General features: G+C 42.8%; 1 protein-coding gene across 8 annotated transcripts in view; it reads left to right on the top strand.

Annotated features, from left to right (window-relative positions):
- The window catches only part of A4GALT (alpha 1,4-galactosyltransferase (P blood group)), a 90,810-nt gene that overhangs the window by 22,255 nt on the left and 42,157 nt on the right, over positions 1 to 26,398 (top strand). For 4 of the 8 annotated variants that reach the window (XR_005584757.1, XM_039489000.1, XM_039488991.1 and 1 more), the window contains exon 1: positions 8,251 to 8,624. The exons of 1 other annotated variant lie outside the window; for it this stretch is intronic. The gene's annotated coding sequence lies outside the window, so the exon portion shown is untranslated. Of the gene's footprint in view, positions 1 to 8,175; positions 8,625 to 9,237; positions 9,271 to 12,484; positions 12,539 to 26,398 lie in introns of those variants that run through there. 3 more of the 8 variants (XM_039489039.1, XM_039489043.1, XM_039489020.1) reach the window with 3 other exon arrangements.

Consider the following 26,398-nt stretch of genomic DNA (forward strand, 5'->3'; position numbering starts at 1 on the left):
ACTTGGTAAACAAATTATTTTTACTCCTTGTTGCCACTGACGGGCAAAATCTATCACAGCACTCCCCTACGTGCTGAATATTAATCAATACCCAGAACGTTGGGTTAATGTTTTTAAGAGGTTTTATTCATAGCTGCCAACTTCTTCATTAACCCTCCCCCCCACCCCCCGTCTGGATAGTGGCTGATGATCCTCGTTTCTGGCTGCCAGCAAAACCATTCTGTGGATAATCCCTGCCCCCCACTCCCCTCAGAAATTAGATCAGGAAAATGTTGCGCCATGAATCCTCTCCAATTTCAATTAAATTGTGTCTGAACAGGAATACAATCTTCCTGGCAACATAATACTCAGATTTTGTACTTTAAGAGTCTCATTCTCACATCCAGCTCATACTGGAAGTGGGGTGGGGAAGAGTTCATGCCCCAACTCCTGAGATGGAAAGATGTATTACACCTCTACCCCGATATAACGCTGTCCTCAGGAGCCAAAAAATCTTACCGCATTATAGGTGAAACCGCATTATACTGAACATGCTGAGCAGCCCTGTCCCCCCGGAGTGCTGCTTTACTGCATTATATCAGAATTCGTGTTATATCGGGTTGTGTTATATCGGGGTAGAGGTGTATTTAAAAAATGCTGTTGGACTCACTCCCTGAGGCTGAAAGGCAGGTGTGTATGGGGGGAGAGCAGCTCTGAGCCACCTTTGAATCTGCTGCCACCTGCCAGCTGAATGCATGTGGTGACAAGCTACCTCGATCCCATCAGCTGAGACACAAAGAGCAGCAGTGAGTTGGTGGCAGTGGACAGCACTGGTGCACCTTGAACCTCCTGTTCTCTGCCTGTGGCACGCAATAGCTTCATCTCTTGAGGGCTATAGTACTTTGGTCTAATTCTGGTGGTTTGAGCTTGGTGTGGAAAGGGACTGGCTGGTGTTTGGCGGCCTGTGATATACAGGAGGTCAAACTAGATGATCTGTTGGTCCCTTCTGACCTTAAACTCTGTGACCCTGTGCCCAAATGGCTCCCAGCAGTTCAAAGGTCGGAACACGTGAAGGAGAGAGAAGCTATACCAAGGCCATGGTTACACTAGGAAAATCAGGTGTGTTTTTGCAATGAAATAGCAATCATGTTATAAAATCCTAATGTAGTTAGGGCAATCTGAATATTCACCTGGATGTAGTTGGTTGAGGGAACTCTAGGCCAGGGCCGCTCCCTAGGCCAAATGGTGCCCCAGGCGAGGAGCGGCTTTGGCGTCCCTCCTCCCCCATTTTTAAACTTTTGAATACCTTATGTAACAATGGTGGTTCTGGAGGGACCCAACTGAGAGTGCCAATTCAGGACAAATTGCTTAAAGCAGGGCAGTTACAACCCAAGGCTGGGGTTTTTCCACCTCTAAAGCAAACCAAACCAGCCAGCCAGAGAGGACTTTGGTTTTACCCCACTGGCTAACCACAAGTCACACAAGCAATTCCCTTAGACACTCCAATTTCCCAGTATCACCACCAGTGCCACTCGTTATGGGGACAAATGGTTATGAAAACCAATACCCCAGTAAAAGAAGAAGGGTTCTCTTGATCCCAAAGGACCAAGCCCCAGACCCAGGTCAATATACAAATCAGATCTTACCCACAAATCACGCTGTTGCCAATCCTTTAGAATCTAAAGGTTTATTCATAAAAGGAAAAAGGTATAGATGAGAGCTAGAATTGGTTAAATGGCATCAATTACATACAGTAATAGCAAAGTTCTTGGTTCAGGCTTGTAGCGGTGATGGAATAAACTGCAGGCTCAAATCAAGTCTCTGGAGTACATCCACAGCTGGGATAGATCATTCAGTCCTTTGTTTAGAGCTTCCGGTTGTAGCAAAGTCCCTCCAGAGGTAAGAAGCAGGATTGAAGATGATGGAAATGAGACATCAGCCTTTTATAGTCTTGCCCATGGGAGGACATCTCTTTGTTCTTACTGTCTGGAGTCACGTGGTCAAGTTACATATCCAGGCATGACTCCGTTTACAGGTTGATGCCATTGTGGATTGGCGTCTCCCAAAATCCATTGTCAGTTAAGTGTTTCTTGATTGGGCACTTAACTTGCGTATTCCTTTCTCAAGAAGCTGACCAAATGCTTTACTAAGGCTTCTTAGAATCAAAACACATTGAGATACAAGTACATAGCCAATATTCATAACTTTAACTATAAAAATGGTACACACATACAGGTAGAAGCAGCAAAGAGTCCTGTGGCACCTTATAGACTAACAGATGTATTGGAGCATGAGCTTTCGTGGGTGAATACCCACTTCATTGGATGCATACAGGTAGCATCATCATAACCAGCAAATCATAACCTTTCCATAGACACCTTACTCGACAACCTTCATACAATATTTGTTGCAAATATATAACGGTGGTTGCAACAATGAGCTATACATTACAGATTATGTCAGTAACGTCACATCTTATTTTTTTATTGCATGTGTAGCCCATTTCACAACTTTTTTTTGGCATGATTTGCATCCCTCTCAGATAAGATGATAAATTTGCTCGCTAGGATCTGTAAATCTGTATTTATTCATGCCATATATAAGCAAATAAAAAAATAGTTTCCTCTAAGCTTATAGAAAATTTTTAATTTTAAGACTAACTGAAATGTGCTAACATCAAGAAATTGAACTGTGCACCAACATTGGGCGGACCAGTATTAAATAGTGTTATGGTAGGTGACAGCCTTAGAATGTTAACCCTAGTCCTGTAGTTCAAAAGGTCACTTTTCTTGCCTTTGCCCTCGTGAACTGAAGCACAGCATCAGAGAGATCCAAAGACTGGCCAATGGCATTTTCAAGCAATAAAATAGCAAGCGATGTTGGTCTCTTGTCCTCCATTGTCAACTGAAGATATGTTCTAATGAGCCTGAGCTTTGAAATGAAAAGCTGCACTCACCACTTGTGACTGACCAGCACCAAGAGCAGAATCCTCAAAGCTATCCACAGCTAGGAAAAGTGGCCTTCAGCTCTTCATCGTAAATGAATTGGAGAACTTGGAGTGGAGAGTGCTTCCCATGTAGCAAAATGTAATGGATGTTGTCCAATTTGACATAAAGGTCATTATCATTGATGTTCAAACATTCCCCATGTGTCATGTCCAGTGAAGGTCTGTATAATTGTTCAAGAGTATTTTCCTGTCCACTGGCAACTTACTAAGGTCATGCAAAAACTCCCAGCTCTTTTCATGATGCTTCATTTGTCCGAACCTTTCTTCAGTGGACAATGGAGCAGTGTCAACGAATGAGCAAAAAACCTCCCTCTTTAATTTTTCTTCTGAGCTTCCCATCACCTCATCTCTGTCCTCATAACCAAACTGTCTCGTCTTCCAATGAATATGAGTTTCCTTGAAGACAGGCTCAACTCCTAAGTTATCTGCCATTTCTTTGACAGCAGTGATGGCATCTTCAAATCCATTGTCTCTGTAAGCCACAATGAAATCAAGGCAGCTTCTCATCAAAGTAGTAGCAGTCGTGATGTCCATCAGATGAGTTTATATTGCCTTGCTTATCATGTTTACTTAGAACAGGATATCATGCCAAACCACAACTGAGACTAGAAATTTGAAGTCGGGGATCTGGTTTGCCAGGCATTGAGCCTGGTGTCAGATTCCGGCCTCAACTTTACTTGGTTGTGCCAGTTCCATCAGGGCATCGTAAACCTCAGTCACTTGGTACCTCACTGCCCTTACCCTATCAATACAGCTCTCCAGTGAGTGACACTTAGCAGCTTCACAGTCAGATTTATAACATTGTCTGTAAGGATCTGCCGCCTGATAGTTGATGCTGAAAAAGGACGTATATCCTTTGCAATACTCTAAAGAGAGAGACTGAATCTAAAGATGCTGCTGCTGCATCTGACGCAACCATGTTGAGGGAATGGCGGCCACAAGGCACAAAGAAAGCTCTCGGATTCAGTGCAAGAGTCCTTGCCTGAATACCACTGTTTCTTCCCTTCATGTTCAGACGGTTGTCATAGCCTTGGCTGCAGCAGTCCTAACACTTTATTTTATTCTCATTCAGAATGTTCATAAACAGTTCTGTTTAGGCCTTTTCCAGTAGAGTCATCCACAGACTGGAAACAGATAAAGTATTCCTTTACTTGGATATAGCCATCCTCATAGTCAAAAAATCTTACTGTAAATGACATCTTTTCACTGTGACTAATGGTGGGAGTGCAGTCCATTATTACGGCTTAGTACTTCGCTTTGCCGAGCCACATCAATATGTCAACAAATATTACATGTTAAGCATGGCAAAAGAAGGAACAGTATTTCTGTTATATTCTTGCATAGATAGAGGTTTGATAGATATCTCTGGCATCTCATTAAATATGTCCTTTATTAGTCGCTACTTATGACTCTTCAAGTCTTAAAACACAAGTACATTTTCACAATTACACAATAAAACAAGGTTCACAATATCGCAGGTGGGCTCTCACTCCACTTCAGTTCATTCTTATATCTCACTGACTGACTGGCAACCCCCTGTCCCTTATATACCCATGAAGACATGGCTGACAACATTCTAGGAAGTTCCAGGAAAATGTAGTTCTCAGAAAGTCTGGAAGGTTCCATGAGATTCCACAAAGGTCCAACATATTCTAGGAGGCTAGTGGAAAAATGAATCCACCCATGGAATACCTGAAACATGTTACTTCAAAAATTCTATTTTCCCTTTTGTCGCTAACAAAAAGAGCACTCCAAGCCCATTGCCCCTAAAGCCTGGCACCCCAGGTGGTTGCCTGGGTCACTTGCCCCTAAATCCAGCCCTGCCCTAGGCTTCTTGCTAGGGTCATCTTGTGTCTCTGAGCTGCTGCTGGTCCTGAACCCACAAGCCAGTTCAAATCAAAACTTCCATACCAGCTGACAGGAAGGAGCAGAGTAGGGAGTTATAAGAAAAGGAGGAATGGGCTAGGAGTGTTTACAAATGGTCTCTTGCACTAACTGACTGGGAATGTGGAATTGGCACATGGGGAATTTTTAAACACAGAAGTGGTTCTGCCCTTTTTCTGGGTCATTCGTTGGAGGATTATTTGCATAGTGCTAAAGGGCCAATTTCTTTATGGTGGTGGAGGTGGCTAAATATACTTAGTGTGCATTCATCAGCCCAGATACATGCACCTTGGGTGAGCTATAAAACAGATATATCAGAAAAAGTGACTGTAAAAATGGCAATTTCCCAGAAAACACCCCTGTTCACTACATTTTAGTTTAGTGACAAAAAATAAGCTTTTACTATTATTTGCTCTATGAATACAGCTCCTTATGCAGTGCTCTGACATTGTAAATACTTTAAAGCTGTATCTCTAGTCTTCCACCTTCTCTTCCCCTTTGTATCTCTTAGCTTGCACTGATTTGTATTGGCATCCTAGTTATCAGGATCATTCCACCAGTTTTCACTAATTGAATTTTTTTTCATCAGCCCAATCACATGTTTTAGGGCCCTATTCTGTTCTCCATTATACTGTATTAAATCTAGAGTAGCTCCAGTTTGGCCCACTAGTTCTCAGTGAGGACTGTGTCCATGCAAGCTTCAGACTTTAGCCTTTTTGATCACCTTTGCTTATATGGATCCACTTTTATGTAACAGAATGAAACAAAATCTCTTGGGCTGATAATATAAGGTGTTTCCCTAGGGTTTTGTGTTCATGTGTGTTTAAAATTTCAGGAAAATTTCTCCAGACATTTTTGAATTAAGGAAAAGTGGGAGAAAACCCCACTTTCCCATTGTAAAAATCTAACCACTTTGTATAAGCCATATAGCTCTTGTATAGAAAATATCAGCTGAAAAGGTGTTCTAAAAAACCTTTGTTTAAAACATTCCAAACTCTCTAGTGGGAATCTTTAATTATGTTTTCTAATAAACTGCACACCCTCTTTTTTTGGGGTGTATGTGTGTGCTCTAAATTAATTGGTACAGTCTCTGTAATAGGAGGTTGATTTGAGATTTTTTGAGGTTGAGAGATTTTTTCATAATTTGCATGACTTTGGATCTAAACTTTATCAATAACTCTCTTATGACTCTGGAAATCAGTACTGGAGAATATCAGGATGAGTGTGAATCTCAGCAATTTCAAAACAAAATGCAAATCCAGCCTTCCCACAATAGCATTGCAAAAAATAAAATAAAACCAAAATCTGGGTTCTGCTGACTGGAGGGAACAGCAAAACATCTTATGTGCACTCCTCATAATTTTTGGGTGGCACTCAGATACTAAGGTGATAGAGATTATATAAAATCCAAGACAGCCAGACAAATAGAAGATTCTCTAGAGTGACAATTGAAAATAATTTTCATCCTAAAGCCCTATTTTTGCCCTCTGTAATTTTGGCTTGGAAAATCAGTTTGGCCTGAAAATTACTAGATTTAATCTGATGACAAAACAAAACAGAACCTGCAAAGTTTGAAGAAAATTCATCAAATGTTAGTTTGAGCTATTGGTCATTTTAAAACAATTACCCTGATTTGATATTGTCTTTTGCCTCCCCCAGGCTCAATGAAACCTGTGTTACTATCCCTTCAAACTTTCCTTACTGTCAAAAGCTATAGAACAGGCCATAGTTGAAGAAAAACTGTGATCAAGCAATGTTGTTAATAATAGGTTGTGTTAATTGTTTTGGGAGGTGAATTGATGAGAGTTTTGTGCCCAATTCTGTGCCCATTTTTTAAACCATTGATTGCAGTGGGACCAGTATTGGGTACTCTAGATTTCTCAGAGCACAGTGTGTGGCAGAGATTAAAAAGACCAAAGGGATATTCAGGGTTCCAGTCCCAGTTCTGCAAGTATTTAGTTTATGAAGTGGTAACATTAAGAAGGCAAATCTGATCCCCTTTGTTATTCAAGGAATCCTCATGATCTCAGGATTTAGGGTTAAATCTACCTGACAAATAGAATTTGTTCTGATAACTTGGAATAAATGAGAGCACACAATTCTTGTGATTAAACCTTCACACACTTTTTTGTGAAGTGTATAACATTTCTTTGTCTTCCTGTTTCAGTCCAGTGCCATCAAATTATATTACTATGTTGTTGTTATCAGGTGCTTAGTGTTTACCTCAGATGTGGTCTACCCTTATGAATATGACAGGAGTATGAATTTTTGCTGACATAGTTATACTGGTAAAACCCCTAGTGTAGATGCTTTTAGAGGGATGTAAACATGAGTTTTTCACCCCCGCGAGTACCTTAGCTATGTTGACCTAAATTCCAAGCGTAGACCAACCCTTGTAATTTATTTAGATTACTGGACAGGAATAAGCTATATTGGTATAAGCACTTTTATGTTGGTGTAGCTACATTTATTTTTGATACCTCAACCATACCAGTCTAGTCGAGCAGTTAAGTTCAAGTGACAAAGCTTTTAAGTGTTGACAAGCCCTTGGGGTTTCCGGGATCAAGTCCTTAAAGCTGGACAGACCTGTTCCCCTGTTCATGTGCTCTCACATAGGAATTCACTTCTTGGCATTATAGTGCTGAATTTTTCAGAGACCACAGAGGCACTTTAGGAAGTTATCCAGGCTCTATTAATATCCCCCAGCTAACTTCTTTCCATGACTGGGGAGGGAAGATGTCAGGAGTATTCATTCCAGCGGCAGTTTATGCCAGGCAAACAAGCTGACTGATTAATATGTGAAGGTGTTCACAACACTGACAACACAGTCCCTGCTGCTCTAGTCACTTCAATGGAGTTATTCCAATGATGAATTTGGCCCAGGCTGCCCAGCAGCTATAGGGTCTGGCTAAAGCTTGGGGTGTGTTGTTGTGATTTTCCAAAGAGCTAATAGGGAGGAAGTGAAAACCAAAAGAGATAGGCGAGGAGAGTCGCCTCTCCCGATGAGCAAGAGTGAAGCCATTTTGGGCTGTAGAACAGGGGTAGTCAATTATTTTTTGTCACAGTCCTAATTGCATGACCAAGGTATAGTGAAGGTCTAGGCTCCAGACAAAATAATAAAAGACCCAATAATAATGATAAGTAAATACAGAGATTGTGGGGTCCCTTCAAAAGCATCTGGCGGTCTGGATTTGGCCCATGATCTGCCTATTTGCTACCCCTGCTGTAGGCCTTTCCCCCTAGGAAGGAGGCAGTAAGCGTTAGAGGAGGGGACAACATTTGCCGTTGCCACCTGCAACTAACAAAGGCAGCTAATTGCCAATTAACTCGCCTTCCCTCGGCTCCTGGGCTGAGCCGGAGGGAGCAGAGGGTGGAGCGAGATTACTGGCCTGGGGGCTGGGCAGGCGGCTGTTTGCCCGGCTCCAGCCCGAAAGGTGGTGATGGGTTAAAGAGCCGGGTTTGCTGCTGCAGGCGTGTGCTATTCGTTGTTTCTGGCAAGCGGGACTTGGTCCTGGGAGAGAGGTGGGGCCGCCGCAGCTGAGAGCGAGCCGGGGTGCAGGCGCTGCGCTGCGCTGCGCTAGCAGCAACGGGGAAGCGGAGCGCTTGACGGGGAAGGGGAAAAGTGAGCGGAGGGGCGGTGGATCCTCCCTTCGGAAGCCGCCTCTCTCCTGCCGCGCTTAGCCCTCGGCTCCCAGCAGGGAGTGGCCGCCTCGGGAGGGGCCCCGCGGGACAGCAGCGGTGGCAGGGGCTGAAGGTAGGTTCCCCGTGCTGCCGAGCTGGGGGAGGCGAGGGCAGCCCAGGGGCAATAGGGGGCTGCCGGGGAGATACTGAGGCTGAAGGAAGATGGGGGGAACGACGCCGCCGCCGCCGCCGCCGCCTTTCCCCCTCCTGCGGGCTCCCCTCCCTGCGCCGCTGGGGCTGGGCGAAGGGGCGCGGGCGGAGGGACCCGGCCTGGGGAGGGGAGAACTCCAAGGCTGGGAACTTGCCCTGAGACGGGAAGCGGCACCGCTCCGAGACTGCCTTTCCTGGGGGGTCGGCTGAAGTTCTCGGTCCCGATCATGGGGTCTGCGATTCCCCCCCCCCAGCCCCATTAGGCAGGTGAAGGGCAATGGGAGTATTTTCCAGCCTCCTGTGTAGCCCCCCGGTGACCAGACAGCAAATGTGAAAAATCGGGATGGGGTGGGGGGTAATAGGAGCCTGTATAAGAAAAGGACCCTAAAATCGGGACATCTGGTCACCCTAGGGAAGGAGCTGGAGAAGGGGATGAGTCCTTGCATCTCTGCATCATGAAATAGATCACACTGGTGCAGTATGAGTTCCACTCTTGCTTTGGCTTCAGGGGTAACTAACGGGGGAGAAGGCACCTGCTCATCCACGAGATGGGCACCACCAAGACTCAGGTATGTCTTGGTGGGTCTTGGGAGAGAGGGACACACAGAAATGGCGAACTTAAGGCAGTGTCGCTGGGTCTTGTAAGAAAAACAGCACACAGATCACTGGGGCAAAATAGTGTTTCCAATACAGCAGTATGAAGTGTTGCTTTATGAGCATTTGGGTCCATTGTCTTCAACATCTGGAACACACTTGAATCTTGAAGCAACAGATGGAAATTTCCATACTGTGTCTGGGTGGGAGGACAGGGAAGGAAGGGATGGGCAGAGGAGTGTTCACCTAAGGGGCATGGAAGAGATGTATGTTTCCAGTGATTAGCTCCTGAGCCTATTGTATCCACAATACTATTGATGCAACTACATATGGACACTTGAAAGTAAATTTTCTGAGTGGGATGTATAGGAAGGAATGAAAAGAACTTGATGAAAGAACTGGCAACATTCTTGTATTTAATCATGAAGATGGGCAGAAACCACAAAATTAGATCCAGATCTTGAACATCCATAGCCCAAGGGGAATTTGGATCCTAAGTTTTGGTTTGTGTCTGTCCCAGTTAATAGTCTAATTTTGTATAGCAGCCAGCTCAGACTCTTTAAAATGTTTTTCCCCCCCCAACAAGCTGTACTATTAATAAAAACATTTTTCCTATCCCTGGGCTTGAAAGGCATCAGCTGTTTCTAGACAGTTCTTGTTTGTTTTTTAAACTGACTTGCCTAGGGAAAGCAAATCCTTTACTTTCACAAATGTTAGTAATATACTCCTGCCACTTTATCTACTATTTGGTGCTCAGACACTAACATGGACATAATCAATAAGCAGACTAGCCCAATCTGTGGCTGGACTTACTTTGTTCTCCTACTGTGCATTATGGGAACCTTCTGGTCTGTAGGCAGCAGATCTACCAGGCAAGTCAAAAGGAAGCCTTCCCTGGTGTAGACAGTAAAAGCCGTGGTAACTCCTTGGTTGGAAGTTTCTCTTTGTCTGTCTCTCTCGGTTGCATTCTAAGAAGTTCTATAAGGGTAGGGTCTGATTCTGCAAATCCATACACATGTGCATCCTCCCATGGAGGTAACAAGGACCACTTGGATAAGGGTTTGCAAGACTGAGCCTGTAAGGCGAGAATTGCCCCACTGCAGAGAGCCAGCATGACTGTGCTTATGTGCCGTATTTTGAGCAACTTTCATGGGAACTTAAAGGGGATAGGTGGACAAATCTCACTGAGTTTCAGTGGGAGTTGAGTGCTTAAATTCCTTAAACTCTTTTTTGGTAATCTCAGCCCTAAGTGGTGTATTGGCTTTGTGCAAGCTCTTTGCACAGGGGTGAATTATACCCCACAGAGTTAGCTTTTCACTACAGGTTTCAGAGTAGCAGCCATGTTAGTCTGTATCCGCAAAAAGAACAGGAGTACTTGTGGCACCTTAGAGACTAACAAATTTATTTCAGCATGAGCTTTCGTGAGCTCACTTCTTCGGATGCATAGAATGGAACACACAGACAGGAGATATTTATACATACAGAGAACATGAAAAGGTGGAAGTACGCATACCAGCTGGAAGAGTCCAATCAATTGAGATGAGCTATCATCAGCAGGAGGAAAAAAAAACCTTTGAAGTGATAATTAAGATGATCCATAGAAGGTGTGAGGAGAACTTAACATAGGGAAATAGATTCAATTAGAGTAATAACCCAACCATTCCCCGTCTCTGTTTAAGCCTGAGTTAATTGTATCTAATTTGCATATTAATTCGAGTTCAGCACTCTCTCTTTGGAGTCTGTTTTTGAAGTTTTTTTTTTTGTTGCAAAATTGCCACCTTCAAGTCTGTCACTGAGTGGTTAGAGAGGTTGAAGTTTTCTCCCACTGGTTTTTGAATGTTATGATTCCTGATATCAGATTTGTGTCCATTTATTCTTTTGCGTAGAGTCTGTCCGGTTTGGCCAATGTACATTGCAGAGAGGCATTGCTGGCACATGATGGCATATATCACATTGGTAGATGTGCAGGTGAACGAGCCCCTGATGGTGTGGCTGATGTGATTAGGTCTTATGATGGTGTCACTTGAATAGATATGTGGACAGAGCTGGCATCAGGCTTTGTTGCAAGGATAAGTTCCTGGGTTAGTGTTTATGTTGTATGGTGTACGGTTGCTGGTGAGTATTTGCTTCAGGTTGGGAGGCTGTCTATAAGTGAGGACTGGCCTGTCTCCCAAGATCTGTGAGAGTGAGGGATCATCTTTAAGGATAGGTTGTAGATCTTTGATGTGCTGGAGAAGTTTCACTACAGAGACTCGTTCCTTTATTTTGTGTTTCTGTGAGCTGGTTCTGCTTTACATTTTATCACATAGTGAGTGACCTCATTGTGCCTGTCAACATGGAACTTTCACATATTTGGCTTTGATTGTAGTTTTGTCTGCATTTGGAGGAGCCTATGATGCAAATAGGTGGTTCAGTCCATCGAGGTTATTCGGCATAAATGCTTTTAAAATAACATGAAATAAGCTCAGTATTGGTGGTGAAATTCTGGTCCTTTTGAAGTCAGTGGCAAAACTCCCATTGACTTCAGTGGGCCAGTGTGTACAAACACCTCAAAATGTGCAGGTGCATGGAATGTTCTGTTGGTACAATGGTACGTCCATGATTAAGGAATCTTGAACTGGGCTGTCTAGATATAGGCAAAATTTGGAAGGGTTCATCTGGTTTGTGAGAAACTTGTAGATAATACAGTGAAATAATTATTGGTGAAGAACTGCAAGTGAAGGCACTGAAATGTGAAGATGTGTGTTCTCCGTTATGAATCCTGACGGTCTAAACAGGGCACAGCAAACTCCGCTCATTTTATCTAAAGAGAAAGAACAGGCACAAAGTTAGCCCCTGATCCCCCAACCCTTCCTCAGCTACGATTATTGCTGTGAGTGAGGGTTTGCAGGATGGGCTCTTAATACCTGCTCTTGCGAGGTGAAATACGCCATCAACTCGCACTGAACTGAGGGTGCACAAAAGTGAACTGGGTCAGGGCCTTAGTCCCCCTTAGCCCTACTGAGTAGGTAGAAGAGTTACCAGATATTTGGAACTGATTAACATCTTCGCGGGGCACAGGAGACTGTGCTGATGTGGCTGGATTGAGCAATGCTTATTACTGTTTAATTTTTTAAATTCAGGTTTACTGTTCAAAGATACACATGGGCAGTAGGGCCTATCTGATTCCCGTAAGCAATAAGTGCACAAAAGAGCAATGCCAGTAAGACTGGACAGCTTGAAGTCATAAAAGTCAAGGCAAAAGTAAGAGTCCATTTACTTTTTTAAGGAATTAGCATAGTGGGAGCAAACTCTGTGGTCATTATCATTTGTATTACAGCAGTGCCTGGAGGCCTTCACCGAGGCCAGGGTCCGATTGTGTTGGGCATCACGCTCCTAATAAGAGACAGTCCCCGTTCTGATCAGCTTGCAAACTAAACAGAAAAGACACACACAAGATGGGAGAAGAGGATTTATTATCATCCCCATTTTACAGAGGCACACGGAGATTGACTTCTCCTGTATCACAAAGGAAGTGTGTCAAAGCAGAGAATGAAAGTAATTTCCTGTCACAACCCAGTTCATTAAGCCACAAGTACCGTTTCATCTTGACATGCACAGATGTCCACAAAGGGTACATCTACACCGCAGCTGGGAGATGTAATTTCCCAGCTCGAGTAGATGTACACTTGCTCGCTCTGCTCAAGCTAGCAGGCTGAAATAGCAGTGTGGCTGCCCCGGCTCAGGCTAGCCTTCCAAGTACATACCTCGGATTTTGGCCGGAGTTGTACCTGAGCAGCTAGTCTGAGTCACCACGCATACCAAGCTGCTGGTTTTAGTATACTAGCTCGAGCACAGCTAATGCACGTATGCCTGCCCAAGCTGCACCGTGTACGCCTCCTAGCTGCACCATAGATGTAAGTGAAGTGTAGTTTGTTGGACTGCAAGTTCTACGAAGAGCCCTTTGTTCTGGTTCTTGGAATATACCTCTACGCAGCCCACAGGAGAGAGACTCGGGCTAGTGGTCTAAAACAGCTGTGTAGACACTGAGGTTTCAACTAGGACCCAGGGCTGGATTTCCAATTAGGCACAGTAGGCATGTGCCTAGGGGCGCTGGCATTCTAGGGGCGCCTAAAAGTTAAGAGGGCTCCTGGCAGGGGTTGGTGGCTGCCCAGAGTATGGGGGTGGAGCAGGGTGAGCATCCGAGTCAGCCCGCCTGGGGGCGCTGTGAAGCGGGCAGCTGCTGAAGGGGCTGGGGGCATCCAAGCCCCTTCCCACTCTCGGCAGCCCTGCTGCCTCTGTCTCGTGCTGGTAAGGGAGAGGGAGGGACATGGCCAATGCCCCATTCACTTGCATGGGCAGAGTTGGAGTGCGGCTGCCATGCCAGGCTGTGGGAGGGACGGAAGACACCCGGGGATCACTAGTTGTGGGGAGAAGTACAGTTCCACCCTTGCACCTCGCCTGGGGCGGATGGGCTGTGCCCTGGCTCGGGCTGGGAGGCCATGCATGGCAGAGGGTCTCATGCCTTCCCAGGAAGGCTGTGTCCTGGCTACTCCACTGGTGGCGGGGGGGGGTGGGGGTGGGGGTCTGCTGCGGGAGGAACAGGGCCAGAATATTGCGGCCAGCACAGATTTAATACAATACAAAATAAGTTTCACATTCATATTGGTGCAGGGTCAGCTGTATGGAGGGTGGTGGGGGGTGGTGCTGAAGTTGCTGTGCCTAGGGGCATGTAAGGTGTAAATCTGGCCTTGCTAGGACTCCCTCTTTCCCTGTGCTTCCGAGCCAGAGCTCCAGTCCGAGCCACGATTGCAAAGCGTTGTCTACACAGCTATTTTTAGACTGCTACTGCAAGCCCCACTAGCCCAAGACTTCTGAGCCGGCTTGGGAGCTTTACCGCCACAGGCGGCGCAGACAAACCCATAGTGAAACCAAGCACTGCTTGGAGGGGAGGAGGCAGTGGCAGTGTTTGTACCCTGCAAAGCTCAATTCTGGGTCCCCTACCTGGGACTGTGAGGAAGATGGGGCCAGCGGGGGTGCTGGGAAAGGCCCAGGGAAGCCCTCTAAACCCATCCCACCTCCCCCTGCCCCTGTCTGGCTCCTGCTCCAACCTATCTAGGTGGCCACAAAACTCAGCTCTGGCTCCACCTCTGGGTGTGCCCTAGGCTTCCAGCAGCTCTGGCTCCTGCCTGGTCCCAGGCTGCAACCTCCCTGCGCTGAGCTGCCTGACCCCCTGCCCAGGCCCAGCGCTGGCACCTGCTGATGTGGAGGGTGCTCTGCAGGGGAGGGGAAAGGGGGCTGCCTGGCAGGGGAGCACAGCGGCTGGAGCTGCTGGTGAGGGCCTTCTGCTTGGCCCATCGGGCATCAGCTTTTCCTTCCTGCTCCCTGCTGGGGACTCTGCTGTAAAGGTGGCCCCACTACCTGGCTCTGGCTGGCCCGAGGCTCCTGGCAACTTTAGCCCTTGTACTACCAGGCAGCCCCTTTCCCTCCTGGCTGCAGAGCATCCTGTGAGCCAGAGGGGTGGAGGTGCTCAGAGGCAGGTCAGTGTGGAAATGCTGCAGTCAGGCTGGGTTGCAGGGACCTGAGAGGGTCTTTCCCTTATGAAAAGGTCTGCAGAATGGAAAAGCTGGAGAATCACTGATGTACAACATTCAGCCTCTACTAGATTTCATAATGTGGAAAGTCTTTGCTATTAGTTGCTTGCCAAGGTTTGCATGACTTGTCTTTGCATAGCTGCTGGAGCTGAGCAAACTGCCCAGTGAATAATTTATTGGTTAAATTTAGCCCCTCCTCCCCCCTTTTGTTGTTGATGATTTTGTGAGTTGTCTGTGAATAGATCACAACTTCTGCCAATCATGTTGTCAATTTAGAATTATTTGCTTGTCTTACGTGACAGTGTTGCTGTGGGTATAGCTTCAGATAGTCAATATTCGCTATTCAAAATCTATGCTGTTTTGAGTGAACATATATGTCACATGGTGTTGGTTCTGGTCCTCGATAGGCCATTGTGGTTTTAGGAGCTACTAGGGCTCTATTTTTCACAATCTTGGCCTGTACATGTGTTTTTCCCTAATTATGAAAGTTGTTGTCTAAATTTTACCCTATGCTCTGTTTGTTTTAAAATAATCCATATACAATTGTCAGAATAGAAAGGGAAAATAACATTAATAACATTAGATTAAATTTAAAAGATGTTTTACAGCAATAACTAGAGCATTAAGGGGGAAAGTGTATTAATACTTGTATAAAGTAAATATGAGAGAAATCTGCAAAGCCTTAAGTATGTGTGTAACTTTAAACACATGAGCAGTCCCACTACCACCATATTCTTATGGGTAAAGTTACATATGGGCTTAAATCTTTACAGATCAGGGCACTTCTGAATAGTACTTTATTATTGTCTTATGAAAAAGTAAACAATAGTGGTTTGAGTTTCTTAAGTTTACACACCTTTTCTCTCCAAACCAGTCTCCAACTATAATGAAAATGAATGCACTAACCCCTCCCCATGCCTCCCCACAAAAAACTGACAAACACCACTAAGTATATCAATCTCTAGTTAGTTCTACAGGGATGCAGGCGGACTGGTTGAAGTGAAAGAACTTAATCCCACAAGATAATGGAAGATGTTAGACACCTGTGTGGTTTTAAAATGCAGAGGAAAGAAAAGAAGGTTCTTCAATTCTTATACTATGCCTAAATAAGGTACATAGCAGTTTTTTTTCAATTCAACACAACTTGAAAAACCACTTGCAAGTTTTTCATTTGAAAAATGTCAAAACAGGTTGTTTTGACAACTTCAAAAATGCTTCAAGGTGTGACTATAAACAGGAAAGAATACAAAATCAGTTTGTATTCTGATGACATTTTTGCACTGTTGAAGAATCCCAACGCTAGTGAAAGTAGTTGATGTTTTTGAAAAGATCTCTCATTTTTGCATTAACTAGAATAAGTCATATGCAATGGATATACCCAAAAGACCAGATCCTTCTCAGTTTCAGTATTTTCAGTTGCAGATCTACAAAGAAATAACTTCTTTAGGTGTTGAAATTTGTCCTGATCTTCCCAAAATTGTCTCTATAAATATGGACTATATATATTCAAAGACATTTTCAAAGATGTATAGAGGGGGCATCTCCTCCTTCTGTCCTTATTGGGGAGAATAGAAAATAATCAATATGAATATCTATCCAAGAATGACTTTTTTATATCATTAACTTGAAAGGCAATAGGCTATCTTCTTTGCTCTCATAAGTAGGCTTATCATCCAATTTATATGGGATTTAAAAAAAAAAGCCTTGCTCGTCACACAAGACACTTAAAAACTCCTGGGCAACTGGAGGCATGGGATTGCCAGATTTGTATCTACTGTATATTATCTAGATTTCTAAATGCATACTATTTTAAAGGTGGCAGAGAGTCCTGTGGCATCTTATAGACTAACAGACGTATAGGAGCATGAGCTTTCGTGGGTGAATACCCACTTCGTCGGATGTATGTAGTGGAAATTTCCAGGGGCAGGTATATATATATGCAAGCAAGAAGCAGACTATAGATAATGAGGTTAGTTCAATCAGGGAGGATGAGGCCCTGTTCTAGCAGTTGAGGTGTGAACACCAAGGGAGGAGAAACTGCTTTTGTAGTTGGCTAGCCATTCACAGTCTTTGTTTAATCCTGAGCTGATGGTGTCAAATTTGCAGATGAACTGAAGCTCAGCAGTTTCTCTTCGAAGTCTGGTCCTGAAGTTTTTTTGCTGCAGAATGGCTACCTTTAAATCTGCTATTGTGTAGCCAGGGAGGTTGAAGTGTTCTCCTACAGGTTTTTGTATATTGCTATTCCTAATATCTGATTTGTGTCCATTTATCCTTTTCCGTAGGGACTGTCCAGTTTGGCTGATGTACATAGCAGAGGGGCATTGCTGGCATATGGTGGTGTATATTACATTGGTGGATGTGTAGGTGAATGAACCGGTGATGGTGTGGCTGATCCGGTTAGGTCCTGTAATGGTGTCACTGGTGTAGATATGTGGGCAGAGTTGGCATCGAGGTTTGTTGCATGGATTGGTTCCTGAGTTAGTTACTATGGTGCAGTGTGCAGTTACTGGATAATGATCCCTCACTTTCACAGGCCTTGGGTGACAGGCCAGTCCTCGCCCACAGACAACCTGCCAACCTGAAGCATATTCTCACTAGTAACTACACACTGCACCATAGTAACTCTAACTCAGGAACCAACCCATGCAACAAACCTCGATGCCAACTCTCTAGCTCTGTCCTCTTCCCTCCCTCCCTCCCCCCCGTCTCCCACCCGGCAGTGTTTTCCGTGTGAGCTGGGCTCTGCTGGGTCCAGTGGCCCCTAGTGGCGGCCAGAAGTACTGCATCTCATTTCTATGGGGGGGGGGAAGGAAATTCTGCGCACACTACATTAATTTCTGCAAAATTCTGCATTGCACGGTTGCACAGAATTCTTCCAGGAGTAATCTACATTGGCATCCTGCAATGTGTTAAGATGATTACAGCATTCTATTTTACTCATTCTCTTCTCAGACCACTATGAGAGAACCTGTGCCTCAGGATCAAAATCAACTCCACAGTTAAGACAATATGGATAGAAAAACGATTAGCAAAAATTAAAGTTTTAATAGGGGATGATAGACTTGCCTCCCTGGATTCCGTGTGTAACAAATATCAGCTACCACTATCTCTCAGTTCCTTCTTTCAGTGGCTAGCCTCAAGGATTCAGGCAAGACTAGGGGACAATTGGTTTGTTTCAACTCTCTCACTTCTAGAGAAACACGTTAAAAATATGTAAACAAAAGTCAGTTTGTAGGAATTAGTTATAAGTGGCTTAATGCTTTGCATTACCATCCCAGTCTCCAAGAAAAATAGGAAAAAAAAACGTATCCTCCCAGGCTTCTGTTGTGAAAGTAAGGCTATCTGACTTAATGTGAAAGATACTTCAAGTTCCTTATCCTTGTGATTCTTCTGGAACAAGTTATTAAACAGGCACTACTGGACTCCAGAACGATTGTTTAAGGCTAGATTGGCAACAAACTCTGAATGTTGGAGATGCAAACAGATACATGCGAACCTTTCACTCTCCTCTATACCTGCCCAAAAAGTGCATACGTTCTGGAACGCCATGTTAAGTGCTTTCTCAAAAAATGTGTTATCTTTCCTTCTCCAAACCTGTGTATTTTAGGGGTGCTGAATGAGTTGGTATTACCAGTGAATACTAAGAAATGCATTGCAGTAACTATTTTACTGGTCAAAAGTTATTTTGAGAAAATGAAAATCTGCAATTCCTCTTTCATACACAAAATGTCTTAGTGAGTTCTCTACTACTGTGTTAATGGAAAATTGACTCTAATAGAAAAAATGGGGATGTCTGGTCACACATACAATTATTGCATACTTTTGCAGTTTAGTATATATTAGTACTCAATACTCATAGGTTATGTCTCACTTATCTATTTAGTCACTGTAATAATTATGCTCTGCACAACCTCTACAGGTTCAGTTTTTTGTTTTTTTCCTCCAAGCTTTACAAAGAACGAACACTGAATTTTGTTATTTATAAGGTATTTACATTGTGTGTGTGTATTTATGTTTTGTTGTGTTAATATTTTGTATAAAAAACATGAAGCTTTTCTTTATAAGCTTTAAAAATTGTTTGGAAATGGGAAATTTTGTCAAAACTAACATTTCCTGAAGAGGCTTTGGTTTTGAGAAATTGGCTTTTTTGACAGCTCTAATTTAAATAACTACGATAAAAATGTGTTTTGCACGAGACATTTTCTTTAAGTGTTGTTTAATGTACATCAGTGTTTAAATCTTGCTAATGGTAACCAGAGTAATCACTTGTATGCTGCAAAGTGTAACTTGTATGTGTCCTCAACAAAAAATTTAAGTACACTACACTATTTGGTATTTTTGATAGGCTCATTAAAATGTAATTTATAAGTTACATTTTTTTCTTTTGCATGAAATAAAACATGGCATCAATCCTACTGTTTGATATTTTTAATGATACTGTTCGTAATCTAGGATCTGATCCAAAGTCCACAGAAAGCCTCCTGTCGATTTATATCTGACATTTTCTTTTTCATAACTGAAACTGCAATCCTCCAAAACTGGTTCAACTAGTTAATAACGTATAAAGTACAACTAGGAACAGTCCTTCAGCAAAAAAATTGAAAGGGTACTTTTTTAGATATACCATTAAGCAGAAAAGTCTGAAGTCAGTGACTTTAGAAGAGGAGAGAGTGGAGTACATATCTCCAGAAAAGGAGATGTTCCCTTCCTTCATGGAGTTTAAAATCAGGGATGAATAGCAAAACCAAAATCACCTCTGTCTGTCATTAAGACTCTCCAGTGCGTGGAAAGGCATCCTAAAATGTCGGATCAAATTAGGATTAAGAACACATTCACATGTTGGGATTTGTAATGTAAGCGAAAGGAGGGGCTCGGGATTTATAATACACTGTTGATGCAGTTCCTGAATAGCAGTATGAAGGAGGAAGCACTTTTATACTGTTACCAGATCCAGGTGCACAAAGACATTGGTAGAAGAAGAAATATTTTTCTTGTAATCTTAAGGATATGATAGACAGGAGAGCTGGTAGAAATGTTTCATATTTGCAACAAACTATTTCATGAACATTTTGAACAATTTTCATCATTTATTGACCAGTTTTATTAGACAGAGAATGATTGTTAAGCTCCAAAACGATTCTCTTTTTACTTGAAATAATAGTCCTTGAACTGAGGCTGGACATTCAGAGCAGGTCTGAAAAGAAACCCGAGGAAATATACTCCCAGTGTCAGAGAAAACATAGAGGCAGCTATTTTACTTAGTTCATCCCAATTTGTCAGAATTAGCCAAGAAGATATCTTGTATCTTTGGAGAAGGAACTGCTAGAAAGCTATTCAAAACGAGGGCAGAAAATGATGGTGACTTCTCTGACAGCACAGGATGAGGTCTGCAAGTGTCACACAGTGAGTGGCAGTAACTCTCACAATATAGCTACAGAATGCTGTGCATAAATTCAGTTTTATATTAAATTACATCAATTAAGGTGGTAGGATTATGATTATTTTAAGACCTGACCGTGTTTTTGATGGTGTAAACCAGAAAAAGACATTGTATCTTACAATCTAAATAGAGAAAACAATTCAGACACAAAATGTCCTGGATGATCAGAGTATAGGGACAGATCCTCTGCTGGTGTACATTGGCATAGCCCCATTGACTTCAATAATGCTACCAGGGCCGGCTCTACGTATTCGGCCGCCCCAAGCAGTCATGCGCGGGAGACGCCCCAGAGCCCCAGGAGCAGCAGACCTCCCGCTGGCTTGACTGGTGAGGGTCCGCTGGTCGCGCGACCAGCAAACCGTCCGCAGTCATGCCTGCAGCAGGTCTGGTCGTCCTGGGGCTCCGGTGGACCTCCCGCAGGCATGACTGCAGCAGGTCCGCCGGCCCAATCTGCCGCCCCTGACGACAACTGCCGCCCCATGCGCGTGCTTGTCGCGTTGGGGTCTGGAGCCGGCCCTGAGTGCTATGCAGGGTTCAAACTGGGACAGATCAGAAATACACTTTTTTTTTTTTTTTTAAAGGATACCATCTTGTTCTCCAGACTCTCTGCTTTTAAAAAACAAACAAACAAAGCATAAGTATTTAGCTTTCATAGCGGCAAAGACAACCTTCAAAATACAAACCTGGTATAAAATGATGCAGAACTGTCTGGCTGAGTCTGCAGAGAGCCTGAAACACTAGCTCTGGAAGTTGCCCCATTCATTTCAGTGGGGTGTTAACTCATAAGCTCAATGATAAGTTAACTGTCATTGACCTTGGCTTATAGAGTGACCCTGTAAGAACACGGACATTTTCCCCCTTCCAAATCAAGCCTTGGAGTTATGCCATTGATAACAGTTGAGTATTACTCCCTATATCTTTTTATTACTGTGCTGTGGATAGAAATTCTTTTTAATATGGGTTCATCCTGCTGGGTGTCATTGAAGAAGTGAGTTTTTAAAAGGGATTTGAATGAAAAAGGGTGGTCACCCAATGCACTAGGAAGTTCCACGCCATGGGGCACTGTGGACAAAAGCTCAAATATAAGTAGGTGATGGATTAAAAAGGGAGCAGGGAGATAGGAGGCTTGTATGGTGTGAAGAGAGTAGGAAGAAAGGCAAGGAGAGAGGTAGGCAAGGATGGAGTTCAGAGTCCTCTAGGACAAGAGGCTTGAGCTTGATGTGGAGGGGAAGGAGAGAAAGCCACTGAAAGCATTTAAAGAAAGGAGTAAGGCGATCTGTTTCATGGATGAGAGATGATTTTAGTCACATTGTTTTTGCTTAAATTGGATGACCGTGAGATGGGAATCGGGAAGGCCAGCAAGGAGTAAGTTGCACAAGTAAAAGAGGGAGATGACTAAAACATGGACATGTATTAGCCGTATGAGTGGAAAAAGTGACAGCTGACCTACTGAGGAGAAAGAACCAACAGGATCTGGCAATAGCCTGACTGAATGGAGAAAGAGAGGGATGAGTCAAATATAACAACATTATGAGAGCCTGGGTGATTGGGGAGGTGATGATTTCAACAGCAGGGAAGAAGGAAGGAAAAAGAAAGAGGGTTTAGAAGGAAAGATGGAAGCTCAAATTTTGCTGTTTGAGATTCATTGATTATAAAGCAAGAAGAGACCATTGTGATCATCTAGTCTGACCTCCTGTATAGCCAGGCCATAGGATTTCTCTGGATTAATTCCTGTTGAACTAGAGCGTATCTTTTAGCAAAGCATCCAATCTTGTTTTAAAAAAATTCCACAACCTTTGGTAAGTTGTTCCAAAAGTTAATTACTGTTAAAAATGTACACCTTATTTCTAGTGTGAACTTGTCTAGCTTCAACTTCCAGCCACTGGATCTTGTTGTTATAGCTTTATCTGCTAGACTGAAGAGCCTATCATCAAATACTTATCAAGTACTTAGACTAATCAAGTCGCCCCTTAACCTTCTGCTCTTCAATAAGCTAAACAGACAGAGCTCCTTGAGTCCGTCACTGTGAAGCATGTTTTTCTGCCCTTTAATCATTCTTTGAATCTGGAGATCACTGTATCCCTAGTTTATCAACGTCCTTCTTGAATTATGGACACCAGAAACAAACAGTGTCACAGTACAGACAGACCATTGCCAAATACAGAGGTCATAGAACCTGCTCTTCTCCTCTGCTGTGACTTGATTCCTTTCTTTATACTTCCAAGGATTGCACTAGCTCTCTGGGCCACAGCAGTGTGCTGGGAGCTTGCACTGAGCTGATTATCCCCCTTGATCTCTAAGTCTTTTTCAGAGTCACTGCTTCCCAGGATAGAGTCCCCCATTCTGTAAGTATGGCCTACATTCTTTGTCCCTAGACGTATGCCTTCACATGTGGCCATATTGAAACGCATATCGTTTGATTACACCAAGCTTACTTAGTGATTCAGATCGCGCTCCATAAATGACCTGTCCTCTTTATTATTTATCCCTCCCCAACCTTTATTTCACCTGTAAGCTTTTATCAGTAATGATTTTGTTTTTTCTTCCAGTTTGTTAAATAAGCTAGGGGCAAGAACAAATCCCCTGGAGACTCCACTAGAAACACACTCACTAGATGATGATGATGATGATTCCTCATTAATAATTACCTTTTTGAGACCTGTCAGTTAGCTACATTTTAATCCATTCAATTTGTGCCATGTTAATTTTGTATTCTAGTTTTTAATCAAAATGTTCTTGGGGTACCAACTCAAACACCTTACAGGATGGTGTTACGTCAATTCTATTACCTTCATCAACCAAACTTGTTATCACAGACAAATATAAATTGGTTTGTTAGGATCTATTTTCTATAAATCTGTATTAATAGGTGTTAATTGTATTATCCTCCTTTAATGCTCTGTTAATTGAGTTCCTAATCAGTTGTTTCGTTATTTTGTCTGGGATTGATGTCAGACCGACAGGCCTATAATTACTTGGGGTTGTCCCATTTACCCTTTTAACATCTTGGCACAACATTAGCTTTCTTCTAGTCTTATGGAACTTCTCCCCGCTTGTTCCAAGATTTATTGAAAATGTATATTAATTGCCCAGAGATGTCTTTAGCCACCTCTTTTAAAAGTCTTGGATGAAAGTTATCCATATCTGCTGATTTACAAAGTCTAACTTTTGTAGCTACTGTTTAATATGTGCCTGGAAGGGAAATTGTTTCATCATATGCTGTGACTGTCATATAGTTTTTTCCCATATAGAACAGAAATATATATATTGAACACTTCTGCCTTTTCTGCATTATTATTGATAATTCCACCATTTCCATTTAGTAATAGACTAATACAATTTTGAGGATTATTTTTGTTACTAATATACTTAAACTCCTCCTTATTGTCCTTAACTCTGCTGGCCATAGATTTCTCCTTGTGTCCTTTTGTTTTCCTTATCAGTTTTCTGCAATACCTAGCTTCTGATTTATATTCTTTTCTTTCATTTGATATAGATATTTCGTATGTTACTTTCACTTCCTCTCTAAGGCAGGTTGTGTGTCTTTTTTTAAACCAGTACAGCTTTCTTCCTTAATTGTGGCTTCTTGGGCATCTAGTAAAATGTTCTTAAATAGTTCCTAATTATTCTTCAAATTTTACTGTTTAAATTCTCTCTCCCAACTGATCTGGCTCACTTGTTTTCAGATTTGGCCCTTTTAAAACACCATATATATGTTAAAGATTTGTACTTGATTCTGTTTACACATAACATATATGATCAAATCATGACCACTTGTACATAAGCCACCACTAACTTTTAGTTCTGTGATCGGTTCCTCTTTATCTGTCAAGATGAGGTCTAAATAAAGATTTCCCCCGTGGTGGATACAATGCTTTTTGAGTTAAGATGTTTATCTGAAATATTTAGAAATTCTGATGATGTTTTAAGTACTGACAGCATGCAGTCATAAGAAGAGCTCTGTGTAAGCTTGAAAGCTTATCTCTCTCGCCAACAGAAGTTGGTCCAATAAAAGATATTACCTCACTCACCTTGTCACTCTAATAGTCTGATACCAACATGGCTACAACAACACTGCATACCTCTACCACATGTTACTCAAAGACTGATGTACCCTACGATAATGCAGCTTTTTTTCTGGACACATTGTAGATAACTGCTTAAGGAGCCAGTCATCCTTTTCTCTGGTGTGATTTTAGAAGTCTGTAGCAAACAGTGGAGAAAATAGCAGGACAGTCCAGATGAGATGTTGGAAAGCTAGCAGTCAGAGGCATGGCAGGATTGCAGGAGAGAACTTGATGTAAAGAGGAGAACATGAGAGTCCTAGGCTGAGATGATATGAAGCCATGTGAATGGATGAGATCACTCAGGAATAAGATGTAAATGGTTAGAGGAGAAGAAAGGACCAAGTACAGAGCCATGAGGGTCAGTGACAGAAACTTTGAACGGAAAGGAGTCACCGAAGAAGAGGTGAGAGGAGAACTTGTAGCCATGGAATGACACCGAAATCAACAGTGCCTATGGCAGCAGATAGATTGAGGAGGATGAGTTAAGAAACGTTGTCTGATCTTGGCCAAGAGCAGGTCCTTAGGATCAAACCTACTAAACAAAGTTTGTTCTTCTTTAATATAGGTGAGCACCTTTCTGGTAATTTAATATTTAGATGAGTTAAAATGGAAACACTTTCTCCAATCCTGACCAGGTCCATTCCCTTTGGAACTTCAATGGCTTGCATTTGTATAATTATTTGTATCACAATAGTGCTTCAGGGAGCAAATCTTAGTTGAAGAATTTCAGAGCCAAAATTCAGTTTTCTCTAGTGTCCATTGCAACTCAGTCTCTCAATAATAATAATATTTTGCACTTCTATAGCACCTCAGTGTTTAAGTCACTGAACATCCCTATGGAAGGGTTAAGCATTATACCCATTTTACAGAGAGATTGTGATTTGCCCCAGCTCACACAAGGAGTAAGTGACAAAGCCATATAAAGAACTCAAAAGTTATAGCACACAATCCGCTGATCTACTAGATATTGCAGGGGTTCTCAAACTGGGGGTTGGGACCCCTCAGGGGGTCGTGAGGTTATTGTATGGGGAGTTGCAAGCTATCGGTCTCCACCCCAAACTCCACTTTGCCTCCAGCATTTATAATGTTAAATATAAATTAAACACACTTGTTTATATTAGGGAGGAGAGGGGGAGGTCGCACTCAGAGGCTTGCTATGTGAAAGGGGTCCCCAGTACAAAACTTTTGAGAAACACTAGCATATTGCATAACACATGCTATAGAACTCTGTGGTGGGTAGCAATGATGGTTTTCACAATGAAAGTCAAGAAACACCCAGACAATTTTTTATTCTGCTGTGTAATGAAGTAGTTGTCAATGATACTAGTTTGCAGTCTTTTGCTAGCATTTCAAGAAGGAATAGTGGTTACAAGGAGAAAGTGGTTACAGCGGTGTCTGTGTTTGGATAACAGACACTGTATACATTTAAATCACCTTTTGATCTGTGAAGGAAGATGGATTTAAAAAAAAATTTGAAATGCAATAAGGAAAGGATGTAACCTTGCTAATGGTGGTTTGAGTGCTGCAGTGCTGAGCATTACCAGAGATAACTCTAAAATAACAAGGAAACTAAAAATAGACTTTGAACTGGGAATTGGAAGAATACAGAGAAGGACAGTAATCTAATGAGAATGAAGATGAAGAAAAACGTACTAAAGGAACAGAATGTATGACCATGAGAGGAGGGAAGGAGAATATTTAGTATGTATAAATGAAGAAAATAGGCTAGGAGATTTAAAAACATAAATCGCAAAACAAGGGACATGCTTAGATGTGCTTCACTGAGGGGTAAAAGAAGGCAGTACAGATGTATAGATCCTGATCCTGCTTCTCTTGAAGTCAGTGAGAAGTTGGCCCAATGAAATAATCAGAGGCACACTGGAAAGCATAGCCAGAAACCAAATTTTTGTACTGTAAAGAGTTCTGGGAGGTAAAGAGATGCTATTGATAGTGTGGGCATCATCACATTTTAGACAGCCTTGCTGTCTAGAAAGTGGAGGGCCCATTAGAATCAAATCTTACT

The sequence above is a fragment of the Mauremys reevesii genome, linkage group 1, assembly GCF_016161935.1.
Source record: "Mauremys reevesii isolate NIE-2019 linkage group 1, ASM1616193v1, whole genome shotgun sequence".
Lineage (NCBI taxonomy): Eukaryota > Metazoa > Chordata > Testudines > Geoemydidae > Mauremys > Mauremys reevesii.